Consider the following 23,133-nt stretch of genomic DNA (forward strand, 5'->3'; position numbering starts at 1 on the left):
GCAACCTTGCCATGCCCCATGTTTCCATCCCATGGTCTTCGAGGTGTGGCAGGCCCATACCATCAGTTACAGGCATTCAGAAGTAGCTTTACACAGTCTTAGTCTTTACAGTCTTAGTACCTTATTGAAAACTGTTATATAAGAGTTCATCCTTCAAGATTTATATGGCTTCATTTTGAACACTTGCCACTTAATTTAAATACCAAACAGATTACTTCTCTTGTGTCAGATCAAAAATATTTAGGGTCACAACCTAAAAAGAGGATTGAAGAGTAATAGAGAGAGAGAGCTTAACCATATAGCAGTGGTGCTTAGTGACATATACTGCTTAAAACTCTTGTGGTAAAACATAAAAGTCACTAATCACTAATAACCATGCCATTGAAGGGAGGTAGCACCCAGGTACTGGGTGAACGCTACTTGTATATCTTTACCAGTGGATAACAAGACTTTTCAGCATGCTTCTGTGGATTTTTAGAGATGTTTTGCTGTACTGAAAGAAAAATATTACATATACAAACAGAATTTGTGTTTCTTCTGTTGCCATCTGCAAAAACGTGCAAAGAACAGCTTGGTTATAGTCAAGGGGTGGATAAATTTTTGTCCTTTGGCTCATATACCCATTTATGCACAACTAGTTATCTGTAATAGGTGGAGGAAATGCCAGCCTAGGCCATGCCCTAGGGAACAGCAGGATCACACTGACTTTGCTACCACCTGGAAAGCCAGGCTGGCTGCTGTTGCTGTGTAAATTGAAGGTTAGTTACATGAGGTGAACAGAATAGAATAGTTCAGTTGGAAGGGACCTTCAAAGACTTCAAGTCCAACTGCCTGACCACATCAGGGCTGACCAAAAGTTAAAGCATGTTATTGAGGGCATTATCCAATTACCTCTAGAACAATGACAGGTGTAGGGCATCAACCACCTCTCTAGGAAGCCTGTCCCAGTGTCTGATACCCTCACAGTAAATAATTTTTATCCTCATGCCCAGTCTGACCCTCCCTGGCCCAGCTCCATGCCGTTCCCATGCATCCTGCCATCAGTTCCCAAAAGCAGAGCCCGGCACCTCCCTCTGTGCTTCCCCGCCTCAGGAAATTGCAGGGAGCAACGAGGTTGTCTCTCAACCTCCTCTTCCCCTAACTGGACAGCCCAAGCGTCCTCAGTCTCTCCAAACAGGACAGGCCTTCCGGCCCTTTTCGTGGCTTTGTTGCCCTCCTCTGGATGCTTTCAGATACTTTAACATCCTTTTTTTTTGTACTGTGGAGCCCAGAACTGCACACCATATTCAAGGTGAGGCTGCATCAACATTAAATACAGTGGGAGAATCACCTCTTTTGACCGTCTGGTTATGCTGTGTTTAATGCACTACAAAATGAGTTTTGCCCTTTTGGCTGCCAGGGCACACAGCTGGTTCATGTTGAGCCTACTGAGTGGCACCCCCAGGTGGTGGCTATCCCTATAACAGCAAGTGGTACAAACAAATGACTTTCCAGGACTCAGCTGTCCCTAACCGACCACCAGTTGTCTCTGCCCTGGAATAGCAAAATTCAGCATTATATGTAATGCTGAAAAACCTTGAGCCAGCAGCTACGAAATCAGGACAGAAATTAATTGTACCCTTTGCTCAATCTAAGCAGTTATAAGCTTCTAAAAGTTGGAAGGTCATTAGCTGTCTTAGCAATAAATAATACAGAAAGCAGGATTTCTAAAGAGGACAGAATTTGCCTGAGAGTTCCTGCCAGGCTCATTGCTTATTTCTGCTGAAATTAAGGGTGTGTCTTCATGGACAGATGCAGACAAGCCCCAAATCCCAAGCCTTTGCTTTGAGTTGGCATAATTTTAGTTGGTATTTCCAGTCTGAATAATGACACAGGTGCATTGCAACAGAGTGCTCATGACTGGCAGGTTGGAACCAGAGCAGAGAAGCTCATTACTCACCTCTCCATTTAGATGTAGCTCACCTTGCCATGGAGTCTGGCTCTCCTTTTCTGGACCACTTTTCATATAATCCTCAGAAAGCTTTCAGAAATATGAATTTACCAGACCTTTCTATAAGCAGGACAAAGCCCTGTAAATTACTGCATTCCCCAGTCCCTCTCTGCCCTCAGATCATGTTCTTTTGACTTAAGGTACACAGTCCCTTCTACTGTGTAACCTATGCAACAATATAAGAGCTGCTTATTTCATATCGAGGCATTTTTAATTACAAATTGCAAACATTGTGTTAAAGGGCACATCCTCAGCCTGTCACATTTTAGCTCCTTGTTTTAAATTCTCTTCTTCTTCACTGTCTGACATATGAATGCTCAGGAGGTTTTTAACATTGCACTTCTCAGTGAACATTTCTGTTTTTAAAATTAGTTTTGCATTTTGACCCAAAAATTGATTAGGGGAAAGGTATGGTGGTTTTACTCAGGTGGGCGGCCAAGCTCTGCCACAACCACTCTCTCACTCCCCCTCCTCAAAGAGGAACGGGGAGAAAATATGATGAAAAGAGCTCAAGGACGAGGAGATCGCACAGTAATTATCGTGACGGGTAAAACAGACTCAGCATAGGGAGATAGTAAGATTTATTGCCTATTACTAACAAGCTAGAGAAGCAAGAAAAAAAGGAAAGAAACCAAAAGCACCTTCCCCCCCATCTACCCTCTTCCACCTCCTCCCCCCCGAGCGGCACAGGGGAACGGGGGAATGGGGGTTATGGTCAGTCTATAGCGCTTCTTCTCTGCCGCTCCTCGGTCACTCTCGTCCCCTGTGCTGTGGGGTCCCTCCCACGGGATGCAGTCCTTGCTGAACTGATCCGGCTTGGGCTGCCCATAGGCAGCAGCTCTTCAAGAACTGCTCCAGATATGGGTCCATACCACAGGGTCCATCCCTCAGGAGCGAACTGCTCCAACCTGGATCCCCCACGGGCAGCAGTTCCTGCCAGGTCACCTGCTCCTGCGTGGTCTCCTCTCCACGGGCTACAGGTCTGGCCCGGAATCTGCTCTGTCAGGGGTCTTCCACAGGCCACAGCCTCCATCGGTGCAGGTCCACCTGCTCCACCGTGATCTCCTCCACGGGCTGCAGCGTGGAACCCTGCTCCACCGTGGTACTCCATGGACTGCAGGGGGATAGCCTGCTTCACCATGGTCCTCACCACAGGCTGCAGGGGACTTCTGCTCCAGCGCCTGGAGCACCTCTCCCCCTCCTTCTTCACTGACCTTGGCGCCTGCAAGGCTGTTCCTCACTCCTCTCCCTCTCTCAGCTGCTGTGTGTGGTGCAGCGTTTTTTTTTCCGTCTTAAATATGCTCTCACAGAGGCGCAAAACAACATCACTTATTGTCTCAACTCTGGTCAGCAGTGGGGCCCTTACCAAACATGGGGCAGCTTCTAGATCCTTCTCACAGAAGTCACTCCTATGGCCCCCTGCTACCAAAACCTTGCCACATAAACCCACTACATGGCTGTACAGAGAAGACAAAGAAATTGATGTATTACAAAAGATATTAAAATGTATGTCAAAAGATTAATCATTTTGTAGGTCAGACCTCAGGTTAGGATGTTAATTCACTAAGCAAGGTAACAATGTAGAAGAATATACTATTGATGAAATGTTCAAAATTGCAATTCATACCTTCAATTCATAATGTTTATTTATAAGCCTAGTTAAAACTGCATGCCTTGAAACTTGGTTCATAGATGAGGAAAGAAACACTCTGCTCATCTCATGACTCTTGGATTTGGAGTTTACAGAGGATTTTGAAACCCCAAGATTTGCATTAAAATCTAAGATCTAGCATCGGTATGTCACATCTCCCCATTTCACAAAAAGCAGCTAAATCAGAAGTTTTGCAGATCAGATTTTTAATCTTTCAGGGCTGCATATTCAGATGTCCAATGCTGCAAAGAGATTTTTTTTTCTGACCATTTAAGCCAACAGGTGACACACAGACTTTTATAACACTAATCTGCCAGTACTAACCAATCCCACTTTCAGATGACTTTAACATTCAGTATGTTGAGTTTTTTGGAAAATGTGCCTTCTATTTGGGTGCTGAAGTGGGAACTGACAGCAGGTGCACGTGGTTTTAATATTTGGATCATGCTGGGAGAAGGTTTTTGCAGCAAACCTCCAAGCCATGCCTATCTCCTGCACCATGGCTCATCTTGTGAAGCGGTCTCAGAGCACGCAAACCTGACTCCCTGAAGATCCATACTCAGCTGTAAGATGTGCTGGGAGGACCTCTAACGTACTTCAGCCACTTCGAGGCAGTCAGCCCACAGGGCCAGGCAAGAGCTGGTCTGCACTACCCTTCCTACCCACCCCACCTCCACGAATACACGTAGTGTGGGTGCTGTACCAACTGTTTCATTCTGCAGATCTGCTCCTATTCCACTGTACTTCTTGCTAATATAGACAGAGTCATCTTTAGAAGAATTGGCATCATGCTCCTAAAAACATGGTTCTAATGGCATATCTATGGCACACAATGGGAAATGGGACAGAAATACAACTCAGGGTTGTTTTTAATCACTAAAGATACCAGGAAAATGTGGCTAAAGGTTTCTGCATCTAGGTCCTTAATGCTCTGCTTATCTAGCCCTGCTTTTAACGTAAACCTCAGCTTCAGTGACTACTGCTGTGCTGTGTCATGAGGCTGTAGCGAGGATAACAGCACAACTCTGTGCACTGATACTCCTTTGTGTGCTACAGGGTCTTTTCCTACTGCACATAATGGGGGTGTGGGGGGGGGAGGGAGGAGGGTGCACAATAATTTAAGACACAGCTCTGAGGTAGGCAGAGAAACAACTTTTTTTTTTTTTCCCCCTCATCTCCACAGCTTCCTGAAGTCAACAAGGTAGCGCTCATCATACAAGAGTTTATTCCAGCTAAAAGAATACTTGAAATATATAATTCAAAGGAAAAAGCAGCAGTATCCAGTGGAGGAGGGAGGGAGAAAATCAAGCAGAATGTAAAATACAGAAAGAAAATAATTCAGATTTCTGTGTGATATATATTAATTGTTATTTGCACATCAGGTAGAGGGCAATGTATCACAAACAAAATTCATTTCTCTGATCTTGTTCACATTTCTTTTTCATGGACTAGATCTTTATTATGCTTATTTTTTACTTCCAAAATCACAAACAAGTTGTAGAATAATCAACAAACCTTATAACAGAGATATATAGGACAGCACCCCCACCCCCAGTAAAATGCTAAAACACTGGTATTCACAAAGATAAATTACTTCTGTGTAAAAATTGTGCTGTAACAGTCTGAGGAGAGTATGTGGAACTATAAGAGAAATTCCTATCCAGCAGGCTTTCCTATTCTGTGACTATCACTATGGTGTTTAAGCACATTGCATAGCTAATAGGACAGTTTTGGGTCTGGAAGTGGTTCTGAAGTTTATTCATATAGAATTGATGAACTATATAAGGGATACTTCTGTATGTGTACAAAGAAGTTAGGAATCCTGCATATTTGGTGAAAACTGCTAAAAGAGCTGGTGTTTTACTCCAAGTATTAACATTTAATCTTAATGCCTTTTTTTTGTTCCTGGAGAAGCAATTAGAATATGAAACCACTTCAAAGCCCAAAGGCATCAGTGCTAGAAGCCCAAATATATTAACTTTTGGCCACATCGAGCAACTGATTTTTTAATATTAAGCATTTATGGTATTAAGCATTTAACAGGTAGGGCATGTTTGTTCTTATTAGACTACCAACTCGGAATAAATTGGGACAGACTTTCGCAGACCCTGGGGTTGGGTCCCTATCCATTTTAAGCCCCCACCCCAATGAGTTCGATATTACTAAAGCAACACTGTGCATGAATGATTATATAGGTAGTCTAGGTACTCTTGTCATGCACGGTAGTTATTTCAGTAACTGCCTGGATGCTATGGTTAGGAGCTTGCGGAATTCTATTCAGAATGCTGTCTCTTTTTACTTCCTTGGCTTTGTTCTTCTTTAACATAAAATGAAAAACCTATTAAAATGTGAAATGAGTAGAACTTGTAAAAGAAAATACACCAATGAAGATTCCAAATGAGTTTCAGCATTTAATGCAGAATGAACAGAGGTGTCCAAATAGGTAATATCTTTAATATCTTTCTAATACCACAGACATCTAAATCATTAAAGTCCTCATTAAATTGGCTAATGACTTTCTCCAAGTTTTTTTTGAACTATATGTTCAATAAATATGTATCAGAAGATTTAAACAAACAAACCCCACCAACCACCAAAGGGAGAGAACTGCAGAAAATCTATTCCAAGTTAAAGCACTAGTACTTTTAAATCCTTTGCTACTTCTGGACCTTTTTAGAAAGTCAGCATTCATTAAAGATTTTCTGTCCCTTTTCCTAAATGTGTCCAAATATTTAAAAAGGATTGGAAGAAATTGCCATTTTCAAAATACAATGGTGGAGCTTAACATCTAAATTTAATTGAATATAAAAGTTTTTTTTAAAAAAAGAGTCACATAAAAGCATGCAGAATATGAAGATTCAAGGCATGAAAACCAAGTCTCTAAAATGATTAAGAGCGTGGAACAAGCAAGAAGATACTTCTAGAAGAGAAGAAAGAACAAAAAGGATTTCGGGGATCTGGAAGTACACCAACATTGAAACCTTTATCAAATAACTGTATAATGGCCTAACTAGAAATCATTTGTCCAGGTGAGGTCTTGAAGTAATGACTGTACTTTGCCCTTTCCGCTTGGTATTTGCTAGGTCAAAAATTCTCAGTATTTTCAGCCATCCTGATAGCTGAAAGCAAAAAGAGCCACCAGTCAGGTCAGACCCAGTGGCAGCTAGCTCTGACTGAGGAAAAGCAACCACCTGAAGCCTAGCAGGAGGCAGTACCACCTGAACTAGTAGCTTGACACTTTGCCTATAGCTGTACCTGTTAGCTTCAGATGCTTTAGTGAGCATCCAGGAATCATTCTTTATTTGTTGCTGAATTTGACTTTGTACATAGAAATACTACAGAAAAGACATACACATAAGCATGCACACAATATAATACTTTAGAAAGCATCTCTGGATATGAAGTTACCTGAAGTCATGGTATGAGATCCCACACAACTTCTGGAGCTAGACTGCCACCTACACCCCAGCTCGGAAGCGGCCTATACTTTTTACAGCTCCGTTCCCATAATAGCAGTGTTTCCTTAAACTGCCAGGTCATTTGAGAGGGCTCGTCTGGGAACTTTCTGCTTTTCCTTGACTTTGTTTTTTCCTTCATCTCAACCAAAAGTTATTTCAACGGGAAAGGCATTATGGCAAAGGTGGTATTAGACAGTTTTGCTTAGAGGAAGAATAGAATACTCAAAAAAATTCTGTTAATGATTGAATTATCAAAGGTTTCCATTTACTGGAAGGGGAAGAATTTGCCCTGTAGCTTCCCAGATACTAGAAAGTTCAGATGATCCAGAAATAAGTTGCAGAAAAAATAATAATAATAAAAAAAAGATTTCCAGCACCCATGGGGAAATGACCTCTTCTGTACTTTGTAGAGTTCTACATTAAATAGATAAAATGCAGTGTGGTTTTAAAAAGGTGCTCTTTTTTAAATTAAAAAAAAAAAAAAGAAAAAAAAAAGAAAAAAAAAAAACACAAAAACACAGAGACCTCTTCAGATAGCTTGTTTTCAATATATTCCTAAAAGCAAACTGCCACGTTTGCCTGAGAAGGTTGAGGGCATGTTTTGTGTGAGCCAGACAACAATGCCACCAGCCACACTCGATTCAGTTCTCCAGGAGAAGTTCTCTCCAGCACAAGGCCTATTCATGCAGCTTCATTTCAGATATATTCTGGGAAGCATGGACCATCATTTATCAGTAAGTATACATATTTTACAAAGTATGCAGAGGAAAGCTATAACTTTCAATAAAACTGCTTTTAGAATTCCTTTTTCAAATGCATTTCAAGCATTTCAATATAATGGACTAAGGTAAGCAGGCAATTCACATAATTGCCATTTGTGTCTTAAAATGAAGATTTCTTTGCTTCCCGTGCATTAATAGTTTGTGTTAAGACAAACTGTTTGGCACAACAGTGCTGATTTTTATTGCTTTGAATTGTTTTAAGTCAAAAATACTGATATGTGTTTTGAGTCCTACAAGTGTCTTGAACAAAGATTAACCAGTAAATCCAAACCAAAGCACACTTATGTTTTCTTCAAGCATACGATTGATTTAGCTTTAGTTAAAATTAGCTCAGTATTGGTTTTCATTTACTTATTTTTATTTTGAAAGCATTGCTTCTTAAGAAGCTTGTGTTTGCACCATATTCCTGTGTCAGCTACCTAGGTATAAATCCAAAGTAAACCACTAGAGCGGCTCTTGAATTTCACTGGTGTAATTTACAGAAAACTTTTCACTTATTCTACATCTGTTGGTAATGATTCATAGAACTGAACAGTATTAGTAACATACTGACACCTCATCTTCAACTTCTCCCTTCCAACTTGTCTTAGACTTGTCATAGAACATGATGATGTTCCAAGCAAAGGACATTTTGTGCCTTAGCAGATTTCATCCTTGGATTTGAGTACAATGGAAAAAGAACCCCATCATATCTTCCTTATGAGGGCTGTTGCTATTGCATTGACATATTAAAGGCCTCCTCCCCTTTACTGATGCTAAAGAGCAAAGTCTTCCTTCATTAGTCAACTAATCCAGACAGAGCAGAAATCATCCTACTGTGCTTTTATTGCTCCTAGCTCTAATGGTTGTGCTGACATTTCCGAAGTGCAATTGTGCTATTTCTTGAAATCTTTTTAATTGTGATTTTTACATCTGACAAACACACTGCTCCTCATGCTGATGGTACATTATGCAACACTCCTTAATTTCTGATGTGTTTGCTGTTCCAAGATGGTGTGGGCTCTTCCTATTGGGCACAGAGGTAACAATCTTTTCTTTAGCGTTAAAGTAAGTAATTCATTGTTTGGAGTCAGTTGCCCCGAGCTAACTCACCTTGAAATGGTGAGTCACCCAGCTTTCTGCTTCAGAATGAGAGCCAGAGCCTGTAATGAGCTACACACATCAACTCTATTTAAATATTTTTTTATACCAGAGAAGTTGGTGGTTACACGTGAATACTAAATACAAGCTTCATACGGGAAAAAAATTGTCAATGAGTCTTTCACAGTTTTCTCATTCATAAGTTAACAACTTCCTAACAGTTTAGTCATGTACAAGAAATCACAATCATTCTGCTGAAGACCTACAAGCATTTTCAGAATGTGGGTGCAGAGGGGCAAAATTGCTTCCTAAGAAGATAAATATTAATAATCCTTGAGAAAAAGAAGAGCTGAATAGAACCTCAAAGAATGTGGTTTTGGGTAAAAGACCATGTGTTTTGACAGCATGCTTATGGAGCGTGCAAACTATGCAAGACAACCTGGGTTATGTACAGAGAGCCAGGGAACAGTGATGAATTTTGAATGTGACCTCAGCACAAATAGATTAAACAGTTCTTTCATTTCTGCACTAGTAGGAGAGACATTCAGTGTGTGAGCCCAGAGAACTATTGTTAGGGCCCCATATCATCCTGTGCATTTCACCATGACATAAAACACTTGTACCTACTCCTTACTTATAGGAAATGAGTTTTTGTTTTTTGTTTTGTTTCTTAATTACCACTATCTGCAGATTCAATATTTATCTGTTTCTGCAGAATGGAAACTGCATGGCAGAGGAAAGAACGAACAGAAAGGAGAAAAATCTTGTAAAGACTTTCCTTCTGTTTTTATTACAGGAGAGAGTGAGCTGACAAAAATGTATACAACTCTAAAAGCACTGTCAGAACCTTAAAATAACTTGTTCGTTAATTTTCTGCTTGACATTTTGAGCAGAGGAAAATATTGGAAAAGGATGTGTTGGATTAATTGTTATTTACAAAGGAACCTGATAGTGTAAGTCTAAAATATTTACAAATTTGTTAAAAGCCCAGTAACACAGAAATAAGTGAGCTGTAAATGATTCCAGTTTCCTTTTTAAACTTTATTTCCACTTTTATTTTTGCACATGCCCTTTCTTATATCCAGCTACCCTCACCCTCAACCCTTCTACTGCCATGCTTTAGCAACCACAGACATCCCTGCTCTCCAGCCACACTTCCTTTTTTCTTCTAATGAGTAGTAGCAGTTTCTTGTCTACAAGGTGCCTGAGTGATGTGTAACACATATGGATGTGCACTACTCTTTTGCTTAATGACTCCTCATTTCTTCAAGGGTTTCATCAAGGGGATGTTAAGCAGTTCCTCGGCTTTGGTGATTAAGCCAGCAAGGGAGAAAGGTAAACTTTGATGTTAAATTTATTACACCCATTATAAATCCTCATGGTATATAGTGGACTATGTTATGCTACCAAGTTTTAAATGCACACATTACGCTTAAGGGAAAGACATAGAAACAAATATTAGACTCTCTAGACCTGATTTAGACCATATTCCTGCAAGACAGGAGATTCTAATGCTGGTTTACATAGCAGACGACTGAAACTGTCTGTGTTTCACTTACAGATTTTAAATTCCCAGCCTGTTTCCCATCCCCGTGTTCAGATATTTATAAAAAGAATATAAGGAAGCAGAGCAGGCATATAGTGTTTTTGTTTGTTTGTTTTCCTCCCCCCCGTCCCCTCCCATGGCCAACTCAACTAGCATCTGAGAGTCAGTTTCTCAGGGACTTCCTGAGACAGAGGGTTCAAAGAGACTGTTGTACTTAGTGGACATCAACGGACCCATCTGCCATCAACTCCATTTAATTATTTTCTAAGATTATTTATACTTTCAAACTTCTGAGATGAGTATGTTAGGGCATTCCTTACTCCTTCTGATATCAGAAATAGGAATAATCCCCTGTTCACCTTCCTATCTTTCATAGGATGATATACTTCAAGTATATCTTCTTCTACCTGCCTTTTTTTTCAGGCTGGAGTGCCCTCTTTTATATCCACTTATGGTTTTGACTCTCAAATGTAGTAGTGTCTTATGCGGAAGCTGTTCTGTATTTCTATCATCCTTCTCTACCTCTGCTTTATATTTTTAAAGACAGGGCATCTTATTATTCATATGTGGGTACAGTGTTTCTAAATGTTTCTAACATTTGGCTTTCCTTTTTTTATGTTTTCCCCCCACTGCTGGTGTTTTTGGAGAAAAACCACCAGAGATCACAGTGACTCCAGGATCTTTCTTGGGGAAAAAGGTCTTACCTGACTGGTAAGAGCTAATAGAAAGCTTATCATTGCATATGCTTATTTTAACTCAGGCATGCTACCATACACTTATCAGTATTGAATCCTACTAATGTTTATGACTCAGCCATTTCCACTGGATCAGGAGAGCCCGCTGCAGTTCCTCAGAGCTTTGTTTTGACTCTCCTGACTGCTCTCGCAGCCAGTGCAAGCTGCAGCTCCCGGTGGGTGCCCGCTCTCGCAGCCCACGCGCTGGCTGTGCCCAACAGCACCAGCCCTGAGCTACCTCTCCAACAACTCTTCCTGCTCTCCACTGTGCGAAGCGACTGCTCATCCTCACTCCTGCTCCCTGCCTTTGTAAAGGCAGGCTCTTCCCTAAATCCTAATCAGGGGGCTGAACAATACTGCAATCAAAATATCTTACTGTCCACTAGAGGGAAGTACCTCCGTGATTAGGATTTAACGTGTGACCGTACAGATGGTGGAAACTCATCCTGTGTTTCTAAATTGTGAGGTAACGCTCATTTTGAATTTTTAATACTAATAATTAAATGAACAAACGAACAACCATTTTTTTGTGAGGACACTGACACAATAGGTAATAAATAACCTTTTAAATTGAATTGTGTTAGGCCTACCTTAATGCAGACTTCTCTGTTCAATAAAAGCTTGCTTATGGTTTAATAGATTCACAGGAAATTGCTCTTGAAGACCAATTAAAGAAAAGGGTTAGATTTGTATTTCTAGCAAAATCTGTACTGTATTCAGCTGCCTGAGACTACAGAAAAAATAACCTTTCATGAAATGATGTTAAATTACTTTCAAACAATTGTCACTAACTAAAGATGAGTCATAAAGAGATGTCACTTGAATGATATTATATTTATCACAGCACTGGCAGATGTAAACTCATCCTTTTTCATTCTTCTGCTACTTATATGGTACTATCAAAGAAAAAATCATACAGGTAGAGGTACTATCTTACTGAAACATTTAACAGTATTTATTTCATAAATCTGAACAAAATATGCTCACAGCTATACACCCGTGGTATAAGATCCTGAATCATTTATTCTCACAAAGTTTAAGAACTGAGGTATGCGAAGGCTAAGTCACATACAGACACAGTGTGGCCACATCACATTCCCATTTTGTTTTTTCTTTCTAAAATCTCACTGATGCCATTTTTTAGCCCTTTTAGAAAAATATCAACAAAAATAGTGCCTCAACATCTTTAAAGACATCATCAAAGCCCTCCAACAGGGCTATTGTCACGATCAAATAGTCTAAGAGGAATTTAATGGGAAACCAAATACAACATGGAGCTAAACTCACTATTTTGAAACAACATGTTTTTAGGCACTCTTACAGAGATCTGAACCTGATGCCTTAACGTTGTCACTTAACTCTCTCGGGTGAAGGCATTCTTATTTCATTATAAAGCAAAAAAATAAAAATTTCAGAAACAGGTGGCACAATGCCACTGTGGTGACTCTCATTCTGTGCCAGATCTCTGCAGTCTGTGTTTCATGCTGAATCTGTGTATCAAGCCCACTGAAGCTCTCATGGCTTCATTACTCTGGATTTCATTTGAACACTTTGCATCCTTCTATTTACTCCTGCCGGTTATAAAATTTTAATATACTGCCAGGTAAGGACAACTTCTCTTATCTCACCACACTGAGTTATTTGTATTTTATTTTACTTATGTGGGAACTGCCAGGAAAAGGTGAAACAAAGCTTCCAGCCTGTTGCAGAAACTTACCCTTTAGGTTTCCTACAGAGAAAGCAGGGTTGCGTTTATCCCATGCTTCCCCATCTTCTCCTCCCTCTGTAGTCATTTCATAATTTGTCAGGAATGGGGATTTTAGGCAGGGAGCAGTCCATACCCCCTTCCCACTCCACTGTATTGTCCTGGGCAGATCAGAGCCTCCTGCAAGCTGGCCTGGGGGCTGCTCTGACTGCAAAGGCAGTTTGGAGGGTTTTCCCTGCCCAAATGCACTCAGCTGAGGGTACATCCTCTCTATAAAGACGGCAATTCTGGAGGAAAGGTGGGCAGGGGGAGGTAATGCCCTCCCTCATGGGGGTCAGGACCCCCTGCACATAGAGGGAGCAGGGAGGCCTTTGCTGATGGACTCAAAACACAACATAAAAAGCTAAACCTGCAACGTTTTTTTCCAGATTGTTTCCTTGAACTGAAGGGTAGAAATGATTAAAAGAAGTCAAAACATAGTTTGCGATATATATATATATTTTTTCCTTAGCTGAACACAGAATGACAGTTGACTAAACAGTTTTACATAAAATTTCCATTTCCATTTGAAAGGCTTACATTTTCAATAAACAACCCTCCTGAACTCAGGCTTTGTTCTGGAGAAACCCTCACACACTGAACTAAACGTTTATTTCCAAATGGTCTCTACCACCTCACTTTCTCCTTCACAGGTGTCTTTCAGGTAACATTACAAGCTTCAACTTTACAAGGTGTTTTCCACTTCACACCAGCAAACCGTTAAACAAATGACTCACCTGCAGAGCAAACTCTGCTTGATGAGGGTTTTTGCTCTAGGTTCTGTTCAGGGCACAAACTGAAATACAAGATGTTCACTTAGCACTGAAGAGTCACTACTACGTTTTGAGCAGCAGATGGTGAATGAATGGTGCACAGAAAATAAAGTTTAAATGGCATGCTTTCAACTGAAAAACAGAATTTTGACCCAGCTTCCGAGGTCTAAAAAGCTGTAATTAACAGTGGCTAGACTGCTTAAGGCTAGTGGATTCCCTCTGCAGCCAGCCTATCATTTTATTTAAATTATAATGGAAGCAAGATTCTCCCTCTGCAATCAGCAGGTTGTGGCAGCACGGCAGAAATGAACGCAGAGAACAGGTGGGTGTTCTTGTGCCTGGTACCAAAACCTTGTGGAAGGAAACACATTTCTTTGTAATAATACAATGGGGATGGTGAAAGGCATGATGAAGGATTTCAAAAATAGAGTGCAAGAACAGTGTTTTACATTGAATAGGTCAGAAAGGGGTCTCTGCTGCCTGAAGACACACAAAGCAATGCCTAGCTTATTTTTTCCTGCGTGCTGCTTTCATACTGCCTCAGACACATGCACAGGCTATCCAGCACAGAGGGGGATAAGTGATGAGTTAGACTGCTCAGGGCTGGCTTACCTGTTAATTCTTGTTTTTGTCAAGTATCTTTGTCAAGTGTCCTCCTACAGAGAAACTGAAAGGTAAAATTTCCAGGAGTGGCTGCTAATTTGGAGTCCTTCAAGCACTTTGGGCATATACCTAGAAAACCTAGTCGAAAAAGAGGTCTGAGCAATTCAGCTCACTGTTTCAGGGGGGAGACTTCGCATTCCAGCATGTTTCAGAAAAGACAGGAAACAAATCTAAACTCACTTAACCACCTAAGCCCTGGTTTCCACACCTATGGTATGTATAGCAATACTATATCTATAGAAATATCATTAGCAATCCCTTTCACATAGATATTTAGATATATGGACGCTACTAAATTGATGTTTTTAAATTCAAAGAATTAAGGTCAGCTGGTAGTAGAGGTGACTTTTTTTTAAAGGTCATTTATTGGCAGACCTATTCCTTGACCTTTAAAAAAAATGAACTTATTCAGTTCATCTCAGGTGACTAGATATAAGCAGAGTGGACATCTGTTAACACTGCAATAATTCAGGCTACGTTTATAATTTATGTATTGCTATACATTATTATAATTAACTATCTCCCTCTGGAGATTATTAGAGATTCATAACTTTCCAAAATATTAATAAGCACTGAAATTTATTATGCACCCAGGGCTCAGTCTTGCAATGTATGTAGCCCTGTGAGACTAAGTCGGTGCTAGCACTTATATTTACATGCTCTTCTAGCACAGAAACAAAGCAGCAGAAAATAAGGCTGGAAGGCGCCTTAAGGGATGGTTGATTTCTTCTTCTGGCATTTTCACCCGATGGAAGGATAACCATATACCTGGATTTACGCATTCTGTAAGCAAGCAGGAACCTAAAGGTGCACAGTTCCATGGGACCTGATGAGATACATCCACAGGTCCTGAGTGAACTGTTGTAGGAAGTTGCTAAGCCACTATCCATAATATTTGAAGAGTCACGGCATTCTGGCAAAGTTCCCACTGACTGGAAGAGGAAAAACAACTCCCATTAAAAAAAAAAAAAAAAAAAAGAAAAAAATGAAATCCCAGGGAACTACAGGCCAGTCAGTCTTACCTCTGTACCTGGCAAGATCATGGAGCAGATCCTCCTGGAAACTACCTTAAGGCAGATGGAAAATAAGGAGGTGACTGGTGACAACCAACACGGGTTCACTATGGGTAGATCATGCCTGACAAATCTGGTGGCCTTCTATGATGGGGTTATAGCACTGGTAGATAGGGGAAGAGCAACTGACATCATTGACCAGGACTCTGGCCAAGCATTTGACCCTGCCTCCCATGCTATCCCTGTCTCTATGTTGGAGAGACATGGGTTTGACGGATGAACCACTCAGTGGGTAAGGAATTAGTTGGAGGATCACACTCAGAGTTGTAGTCAATGGCTCCATGTCCAGGTGGAGACCAGTAACAAGTGGTGTTCCTCAGGGGTCAGTGCTGGGACTGGCGCTGTTTAACATCTTTGTAAGCGACATGGTCAATGAGATTGAGTGCACCCTCAGCAAGTTTGCCAATGACACCAAGCTCTGTGGTGCAGTCGGCACACTGGAGGGAAGGGATGCCATCCAGAGGGACCTGGCCAGGCCTGACAGGTAGGGCTGTGCAAACCTTATGAAGTTGAACAACGCCAAGTTCAAGGTCCTGCACCTCGGCCAAGGCAATCCCAAGCACCAATACAGGCTGGGCAGAGAATGGATTGAGAGCAGCTCTGAGGGGAAGAACCTGGGGGTGCTGGTGGATGAGAAACTCAGCATGAGCTGACGATATGCACTTTCAGCCCAGAAAGCCAGCTGTGTCCTGAGTTGCATCAAAAGCAGTGTGGCCAGCAGGGCAACACATGTGATTCTTCCCCTCTGCTCTGCTCTTGTGAGACCCCGCCTGGAGTCCTGCATTCAGCTCTGGGGTCCCCAGCACAAGTAGGACATGGACCTATTAGAATGAGTCCAGAGGAGGGCCACAAAGATGATCAGAGGGCTGGAGCGCCTCTCCTATGAAGACAGGCTGAGGGAGTTGTGGTTGTTCGGCCGGGAGAAGAGAAGGCTTTGGGGAGACCTTACAGCAGCTTTCCAGTAACTAAAGGTAACTACAGAGAAGCTGGGGAGGGACTCTTTGTCAGGGGGTGTAGTGATAGGACAAAGGGGAATGGCTTTAAACTATAAAACAGAAGATTTAGATTAGACATTAGGAAGAAAATATGAGGGTGGTGAGGCATTGGCACAGGTTTCCCAGAGGAGCTGTGGATGCTCCATCCCTGGAGGTGTTCAAGACCAGACTGGATGGGGCTTTGGGCAATCTGATCTAGTGGAAGGTGTCCCTGCCCATGGCAGCTGGATGGTCTTCAAGGTTGCTTCCAACCCAAACCTGTCTATGATTATGTGAAACAGTTTGAAGCTACTCAAAGTACACAGTTCTTCTAAGGCCAGGCAAGGCTTTAACTGTAAAGACCATGTCTGCCCTGAAATTAAAAGTCTTTCATCTGTCTCCCTCTCCAAACTGTGAGATCACTTTTCACACCTGGATAATTTGTGCTCTTTTCCAGGGTAGGTTTGAATACACCATTTACCCCCAGAAAGCTCTAGGAATGACTTTGGAAAAGAACAGAAATGCATTTGCAACTTTAAGGGTAATGCTTTGACAGCGGTGGGGTTTGTCTATTTATTTTTATTTTTTGTAAACAGCCATATCCCAGTAGAATTAAAAAATGTCTTGCCCCAAGTCCTCTTCGTGAAACTATGCAGCAAATTGCCATTCAGTTTTTTATGTGAAACAAAAAGCCCAAATTGTCATTTTTGCTCCTGGATCTTTTTCTCTGAAAATTCACAAAAGAACAAAGCTATATTTGAATAACAATCAGAACATATGCAGTGTTTTCCAGGCATCATCTGGAACCATTTCAGCAGTCTGCATAATGCTTTACTTCCCATCACCCTATAGAGCCTGAAAGCCCCAAAACAATACCTCACAGTCCCCGTTGTTCCTTTCTGCCTACTGACGTAACCACTTTGCCTGAAGGTGAGTGGGGGAAAAAAAAAAAAAGATGTCTTATTCAGGGAGTTTTCACCAGGGCCTATTTTGATGACTTTGGTGATTTTAGCATAACATAGAGTTATTGCAACACTATGGCGCCCCTGTTCCCAGTCCGGTACGCTACTTGCTGATCTTGGCAGAATCATTATGAGTTTAAGCATATATATATATATTTTTTCCTATTTTTTGTGAGCTTATTCCTTATACCCTTAAAGGGACTGGTATAATAAAAAAAAGTCAAGCTTAACCTGAGGTCAGGAACTTTGCTTTCAAGTTACTAAATATATCATCTTTAAGGACACCCATATATATAATAAAAAAAACTTTTATAGTGGAAGCACAGCAAGGGTATTTTGGTACCTATCTTTTTGATTACACGTACGCAGTTACAAGTAATCAAACCCTCAGACAATTCTATATCATGCTTAGATCCTAATAATTCCATTTGTCACTTTCCACTCATGTTTTTTGAGGGGTGATAAACTGGTAAAATGCATTTTTAATCTGTAATCGCTACAAGTAAAACTGCCTCAGAAGTACTGGACATTTATTTCTACAGCTGGTTCTGAACTCAAATGCACTGGTTATAAACAATTTCTGAGGCCCATGTAATATTTATGCAGGAAATCTGAAACTTCATGGCATGTTGAGAAAAATGAAAGAAGGAGGAGAGGTTATTTTTCCACTGAACCAGTGCAGGCGAAAGTATCTGACACCGTATTACCAGTGTACAGGCTGTACCAAGAACACGGGAACAGAGGTTGCTGCATCACCACTGCTGAGAGACCAGAAAGTCTCCCCTTGGCAAGCTGTAGAGGCTGCATAGCTGTTTGAAATATCTTCAGTCCCTTCATCCCAGCCCTTTGCAAATCTGCTAGCCCTGACATTGGGAAATAAACTGCACCTTCTCAGATCTCAGTGTTTGCATCCACTTGACAGAACACAGAAAACCAAGTGGGATCAGTGTACTACTTCCCCCTCCTCCCCCCCCCCCCCCCCTTTTTTTTAAGAGGAGATTTTAAAGCATTTCTTTATTGACTTGCTCAGCTCTATGCACTGTTAATATGGGCTAAATTTGGGGTTAAATGCAACTGTCCATCTTTCAGGTGAGAATTACCTTACCTTAAGGCATCTGCAATTTGCATAGCTATGGCTGAGCTAGGTTCTCCATGGAGTCAATAGTGAGAAATAAATATTTAGGGTGCAAATCATCCTAAGTCTAACCTGATTTAGGAGGTGAATCATATCTTAGGTTCTGCTAACTCCAGATGGAAAAAAATTGTACACATTTACATTTACTCAGGTTGGTCCCACACTTATGGTCAGCTAGGACCTCAAAAAATAGCATATAAGTACATTTACCTGATGTGCCAGTATTAGCCCCATTACCTTACATGTACTTCAGACCCACAAAGAGAAAAATGCCCAGGGGCAAGGTGTTAGCTTGGATCACAGAAAAGAATAATTTGGACCCCAGTTCTGCTCCTTGAAGGCTCCCTTTGTGCCCACAGGCACGTTGTTTGGATATAGTGGTTGAGGCCATGGCACCAGCCCAGGATGGGAGCTTGCACTCACCACCAGGCTCCACAGGGTGCTCTTGGTGTGTATGGAGAGGCGTTTGCTCCCTAGGGCAGGGAAGATGAACAGGAGGCTGCGTTACCTAGTGTGGTCTCAGACCTTGTCCATCCAGAAGGTAGGGAGGTGGTCAGGGCTGGCTTGAGCCAAGCTGGGGATGTCAAGAAAACATGACCTAATTAGAAGTGGTATCATTTCTTTTAAAGAGAAGATTAAGGGGGACGAATATGCTAACAGTCTTCAAATATCTAAAATGGAGCAGTCTATCCTCCGTATTTGTAGCAGAGAAGACAACTACTGACTTGAGGTGAAACAAGAGCTAATTAAACTTCATAAAGATTTTTTAATGCTAAGAATACCAAAGCACTGAAATAAATGACAGGATCAGGATCTCCATCACAGGAAGTCTTTAAGAGACAGTCAGGAATGTTGTGGGAGAGAAACAGACTCTGTAGTTTGCCAAGCTTTCTTTCAGCTTTATTTTCCTACAGTTTTGTGCGTAAGCAGATGATGCAGGAGGAAATAAATGCTTGTGTGGCATACCACAGACAGCAGCTAATGATCTGAACACCAAATGGCTTGCAGTTTCATGGACCTCAGGTTTATCCAGCCAGCTAGAACATTACACAGCACTAAAACCAAAAAGAAGCAGACTATTTTAAACTCTGTGAGAATTTCAGGTGTTTTTATTACAGTACTCTCAAAAACAACTTGAATGTCAAAATTGGGCTCCAGTCAACAGAATGCTAGAAAATAACCATTCCTCAGCACTGAGATCAACAAAACCCTTCACATTATTAAAACATATAGCTGGGTCATTGTAGAGGAGACTGTGACCAGAGACTAACTTGATGGATCACTGGAGAATAGTATGGCAGTAGCAATGACTATTTTCATTCAGCAGCCTGAAAGTGCAAAGGAGAACTTAGGAGCAGATGACATTGCTTAGAACAGTAGCAAAGGAAACATGTTGTATCCCTACTCTGTTCAAAGATGACAGAGAGCATTTCTATTCACTCCTTCCCCTCCCTCTTTTCACAGTTTCCATTAATAGTCTCACATTGCCCAAGGCTAAGTACTTCAGAGGACTAATGCTAAAGCAGGTGAACCTGATTGGACAACTAGGAGACAAAAAACAAGCTAAAATGAATGCATTGGGAAAGACACAGAATTAGAGCTGGATACTCAGTGCAACCATAAAAGCAATAGAAAGTCTCATTATGGCAAACCAGGAGCTGAAGATGTAGAGAAGAAAAGTAATTTAAAGCTTTGGCTAATAGGAAGAAAACAGTTATGGAAAACCAGAGCTTTGAAGTGCCGGCACTTCAAACACACAAGAGCTGACAAGGAAAGAGGCAAAGAATCACTAACTCAGCCTTGACTGACAAGTGAAAATGATGCTACCTGACAAGGAGAGTGAATGAAAAGATCTAGAGTCTGCATCTTTTTGATCCAGACATCTTCTGTTGCCAAGATTATCAGAAAAGTCCTTCAGCAATATTTGGAAATCATTGAAGCAGTTTGCATTTCACACATTGAATAAGGCTCTCCAGAATAAATAATCTCTTTTCTGGGAAAAAGCGTTAAAAAGTAGACTATATTACAGATGCTGATCTTGAAGGAGTTGAAGCGCACTGTAACACGAGTGACTTACAGGAAAGAATTCTCATTCTGGTTAAGAATGTGGAAGAAGGAAAATAAACTGTGGGGACAATGAGCAGGGCTTAGGCCAGGGCTAGAAACCAGATGCACTGCCTCACTACGTTAATGCTACGTCCTTATGTTAATGACTTGATCCAATAAAAGACCTAAAAGCTTCAACACTAAACTGTATTGAGCAGTGCCTCAAAGCAAAATGTAAATCCATAGTTCAGCACCTAGCATTCTTGTACAACACAAGAAAAATCAGAAATCTTCAAAAGACAGGGATGCAAGAAAGCCACTGAGCAGGAAACACCCTGGAGCTACCAACAGGCAGCGTAATGGAACATGGGGCTGCGCTGCGTATGAGCTTCTCACCTCTCCAGAGGCTTCACATCCAACCAAGGACTCCTTATCTTAGTCAGGTACAAGAGCTTCTTGCAACTCTTCTAACAAGGGAAAAATCTATGTGAGAGCTCTTCAGGAAAAATGATCATCATTCCTGTTCAAATTCATCTGAGGGAGAAAGATATTTTTTTTACAGCCTTTAACAAAGCAGAACCAAATGAGACTTTAACCCAAACCCCAAAGGACTGCTGTAACCTCTGCCTGCAGAAACAAATTCCATTTTGCTTATCTTTGAGTCCTGAATTTTATGTGCTTACTCATATGATGACAGCTTCAAGATCAACAGTTGCCATGTTAAGAATGAAAACCAGCAAGAGCAAAACTTACCCTGACATTAGGCTATTCCTGTAGGCAGGGAGAGCCGACAAAAGTGAACTTGCTTCTCTCACTTGCACAGGCCAGTGTTCATAGTAGCCTATGAGCATAGGGCTGCAGTGAAAGATGAATATTATAGTCCACAGCTGCTCCAGCTCAAACCTCAAACAGAAAACGTGCAACTGCTGTTTGTGAGAACCCAAACATTTATTCCTATACAGCTAGATAGAGCAGCTTAGAAACCTGTGTCTTGCTGCATGGCCAAGTACAGAACTTGGTTTCTGTCCACTAAGTTGTCTTCAATACAAAACTGGGAGCCTCCAAGCTGCTTATTAGAAGTGTTTCTGACATGTTGTTCCTGTACAGTTCCATGTCATCTTTGAAAAGCACCAGAGTATCACAGCCCAAAACTGAGACTGGGAAAATGCTAACAGGTAAGCAGGATAGATGATCCTGGACCCAAAAATCCCATTGTGAAGTCAGATACCACTCTGGTTAGCTTACAGAGCCAAGCTTTTCAGACTGAGGCCGCTATGGATATTTACAAAGCCTACAGCATTTCTGGAACTTGAGACAAAAAAATGGTTGCCTCCAGTGAATTTAGGTGGTGTCAAGACCAGGCTGCTTCTGGAAGGGAATGGAAAAAAGGTTTGGATCCTGATTCTGGACTTCGGTGCATTAATTCCTCTTTGAATCTGGCTACTCTGTTCTCCGCTGGTTAAATGAGGCCATTAATACTTGCCCACTTCCCAAGGCTGTTATGAGACTAACTGCAGGACTGTGAGGCAATCAGATACTTCAGTAAGTTGCTATCGGCACCCCTGGGGACCTTCTGCCTCTCATAAGTCGAAATCCTGCAGGAGCTGCCAACATGCAGAGCTCTTCCTCAGACTTCCTATAACAGGCTGTTGCTTAGCCACAACACAGCCCTCAGAGGCTATATAACTCCAGATGTCAACATGCGGTTAATCCTTGTGCAGGCAGTGGGCCAGAGGTACAAATGTCCGTATGTAATTACCATTCTCTCATGACTAAACACCAGCCCATGCTCAGTGCCTGCCTATCTTAGGAGTTCTTTACAGCTTGGAGCTCTCCCTCTCTCCTGCTTCACCAAGAACTCGCTGATCTTGTGACAGTATTTTAATGACTAGTTTTGCTTGAAGAAGCAAGGCATGCAGTTACTGTGCTAGCACCATGTTTTAAATGATATTTATTTGCAGGTATGCCCTGTGAACCAGGGCAGTGTGCTCAATATTCCTGTTATGGGAATATAAATTTGTTTTTTTCCTTGTAGTTTTCACTGTTCCTACAAATATATCCCTTCAAGTGAAGACCAGGAGAGCCCTCCTGTGGCTAATTTAACACCTGTGATATCTCACAGATGCTGCGTACAGCAGTAAAATATATATTATACTCAAGTTTTCTTTTGCTTTTACCTCTGGTCTCACCTCCTTTAAATATGGTTGGTTTAATGAACCTCAAATTTGTTTTCCAGGCAGTAATATCTCAAATTATTATTTTTTTTTTTCCCCATTTAAAATGAAAAAGCCATTCCTCATAATGTATCTCTGCTTCATTTCCCAGTTTTGACAATAGGGATGTAAATTATAAAATAACCCTCTCTGAAATGTTTCTCTTGTGGGCTGTAGGGCAGAAGAGAAGCATATGGGAGATTTATTATGCACAATGACCTCATTCTTTCCAAGTTCCCTCACTCTCAAAAGACATATCTGCAATTCACACACACAATTCAGAACTAGTAGGCTACGTCTGCTTTACAC

This window comes from Cygnus atratus, chromosome 3, assembly GCF_013377495.2.
Source record: "Cygnus atratus isolate AKBS03 ecotype Queensland, Australia chromosome 3, CAtr_DNAZoo_HiC_assembly, whole genome shotgun sequence".
NCBI classification, from domain to species: Eukaryota; Metazoa; Chordata; class Aves; order Anseriformes; family Anatidae; genus Cygnus; species Cygnus atratus.